We start from the raw sequence: 3,739 nt of genomic DNA on the forward strand, positions 1-3,739 counted from the left end.
GCATATGTATATATATATATGCATATGTATATATGTATATATATATATATCGCGGAATAACTAGTAGAATCGGTCTTGCGGTTTCAGAATCTGGTCTATACATACATATACCTGAGAATTTCTGCTGTTTTCTGCTTTCTCATCTGTATTATTGAAAGTTTCGACCATGTTGAATAGGTTCTTTTTTCTTTTTCAACCGATTTACATTGAGCTGAAACATAGAGCAACTATTTTATTAACAGTAAATGGTGTGATTTCAGAAGGATTTCACTGTTATATCGAGCAAGATGTTTTGTGGCGGTTACCGACGTCTTTCTAAATGGTATTCATTTGCAAATGCTCGGATTTCTGCCACTCCCCGAACACCTACCGGCGCATGCGTGTTCGTTCACGAGTTGAGGAGTACACACACACACACAGACGCACACACAAACACACGAACACTGCCATAGCTGACAAACATGATACTACTGACTGTTTTCATTGCTGTCCTATGATGGTGACAGCGACAAGTCAACAGCAGCTGTAGACGAGCACCAGACTCACTAATGTCAATCCATTCCTTAGGACGTACGTGTCAAAGCTTGTAGTAGCAAGAGAAAGTGTAGCGATGGTTGTTGCAGCAGTAGTAGTAGTAATAGTAGTCGTCTTATTATTGTCAGAATCGTCAGCATACACCGGACAAAATGCTTCTCAGCATTTCTTCCGGCTATACTTTCTAAGTACAAATTCCGGTGAGGTCGATTTTGCCTGTTATCATTTTAGTGTTGATAGATAAAATAAATGCCAGGCCTTGTAACTATAAAGAAAGAATTATTGTCCCCTTCATCGCTACCGCTGTGGCTAATAAAATAAATTATTAATGGGGTTTCTCGATTATCCTTAGAGGCCTTACTGTATCAGGAGGGTCACATCGCTATCATCCTCTCCGACACTATTTTAAAAAACCTTTCTATGCTTTGCATATGTCCCTTGTTTTTCAGTGTATAACGTACATAGTTTCTCTCTTTTTTTTTCTTCATTTCATCACACTTTATGCCTGTCTTTGTATTGTCCCCTTCATCCTTCGCCCTTGTGGCAAATAATTGAAATCATCATCATCACTATTATTAAGGCGGTGAGCTGGCAGAAACGTTAGCACTCCGGGCGAAATGCATAGCGGTATTTCGTTCGTCTTTACATTCTGAGTTCAAATTCCACCGAGGTCGACTTTGCCTTTCATCCTTTCGGGGTCGATAAGTACCAGTTGCATACTGGGGTAGATCTAATCGTCTGGTCGCCTCCCCAAACATTTCGGGGCTTCTGCCTAGAGTAGAAAAAAGATTATTATTATTAGTAGTAGAAGTGGAAGAGGCGACCAAATATTTCGATGAATTAATGCAACTGTAGCTATTTCTGTTAGCGGGGCTGGAATCGACCAAGCCCCCCAATAAACTGGTTTACCGTATTTTGTTCAGTTTCTTTACATCTGGGGTTTTCAACCATTTTTAATCTATGGACCCCTTTGATTACTATTTTTTTCTGGTGGACCCTCATAGCTATTCGATATTTAAAAACTAGTTTTATAGAAACTTCTTTCAAAATTCCTATTTTGCTTTTCCCCCCATTAACTTGTGAAGTTTGGAGTTTGCAAATTGTTAGAGAAAGAAACCTGACTGTTTCTTGCAATACATATCAATGCATACACCTAAACTAAAAAAAAAAATTCAGGGGCCCTTAAAACACAAATGTGGATCCCCAATTTCCTATTTTCTTGTGTGGACCCCAAAAATCTTATATGGACCCTCACAGGAGCCATACGGACCCCAGTTGAGGACCACTCCTTTACGCTCTGATTTGAAATCCTGTTTTTTGGTCGGTCATTTGTTCCTTTTAAGAATCTTTTATCTTTTAGCTGCTTTAGTCGTTGGACTGCAGCCATGCTGGGGCACCGCCTTGAAGAGTTTAGCCGAGCAAATCGACCCCAGTATTTATATCTTTAAGTTTCATACTTATTCTATCTTTGTAAAGAAACCAACGCCGGTTTCCAAGTGATTAGAAACCAACGCCGGTTTCCAAGTGATTAGACAAAGAAGAAAACAAACACGCACCTGTTCATCCCTTAAATATACATGTATGTATATGTACAGGGGCTGGACAAAAGAATGGAAACACCAAGAATCATAGCATCATAATTTTGAAATATCTATAAAAATGTCAAAAGCTTGTTTATTTTTATGTTTTGATTTATTATTAGTGTTGCTTAATATATTTTGCTAAAGTTGCTCTTTGTTTTCAGATATCAGAAAAGGTAATTAAAATGACAGATCTTTCGGACTTTCAAATAGGTCAAATTGTTGGTGCTCGTATGGCAGGCGCTAGCGTAACGAAAACAGCCGAAATGTTTGGTGTATCAACAAGTACTGTCTCGAAAGTAATGACAGCTGTTGAGAAAGAGGGAAAAACCTCCTCGTCGAAACAAAACACCGGAAAAATACCAAAACTTTCAGATAGGGAACCGTCGGAAACTAACATGAATTGTTAGAAAGGATCACGAAAGTACAGCTCCCAAAATTACTGCAGAGCTTAATGACCACCTCGAGAACCCAGTTTCCAACAAAACTGTTCGGCAGGAGCTGCACAGAGCCGGATTTCACGGGAGAGCTGCAATCAGAAAACCACTACTTTCAAAGACAAACGTTGCAAAGCGTTTAGAGTGGAGTAAAAATCTACAGAATTGGTCCCTAGAGCAGTGAGAAAATGTTATTTTCTTGGACGAGTCGTCCTTTACCTTATTTCCGACCATCGGCCGAGTATAAGTGTGGAGACAACCAACAGAAGCATTTGACTCAGACTGCCTTCTTCCAACTGTTAAACATGGTGGAGGATCTGTGATGATCTGGGGAGCTATATCTTGGAAATCCGCCGGCCCGATGGTTTCTCTTCATGGCAGAATTAATTATGAAGACTATTTAAGCATTTTACTTGATCAAATTCATCCTATGGTTGCGGAACTGTTTCCGGAGGGAAACACAATCTCTCAGGATGATAATGCACCAATTCACACAGCTAAAGTTGTTGCTGAATGACACGAGGAACATTCTAGTGAAGTCGAACATCTTATCTGGTCATCACAGTCTCCAGATCTCAATATTATTGAACATTTATGGTGCATTTTAGAAAAACAAGTAAGGAGTCAATATCCTCCACCATCATCACTACAAGAACTGGAGACTGTTTTAGCTGAAGAATGGACAAAATTCTTTTGGAAACAATTCAAACTTTGTACAAGCCTATATACCTCGTAGAATTCAAGGCAATCCTACTCCGTACTAAAATAAATTTCTTTGAAATTTTAAGGTGTTTCTATTATTTTGTCCAACCCCTGCATGTATGTATGTATATATATATGGGAGAGAATATACAAAAAATAACAACAGACGAGGACAGGTGGTGTAACAAAAGTATATATTAACAAAAGTATATATTAATATGACGCTCGGGAATACGGAAAGTCTTTGACGTTTCGAGCTACGCTCTTCAACAGAAAGAATACGGAGACAAGGAGAAAAACACGGAGAAAAAAAATTGAATAGTGTTCAGTCAACGGTCAATCATAATAATGGCCGATCATAACAATGACTGACCGGAAGTTAGAAATTCTTATTTCAGGAGAGCTAAGAAAGGGGGAGATAACAAACGGTGATCGGGAACGAGGGGCTGTGTGTGGGAGGTAGACTGCTGGTGATCTTGACGTATG

This window comes from Octopus bimaculoides, chromosome 2 (genome assembly GCF_001194135.2).
Source record: "Octopus bimaculoides isolate UCB-OBI-ISO-001 chromosome 2, ASM119413v2, whole genome shotgun sequence".
NCBI lineage: Eukaryota > Metazoa > Mollusca > Cephalopoda > Octopoda > Octopodidae > Octopus > Octopus bimaculoides.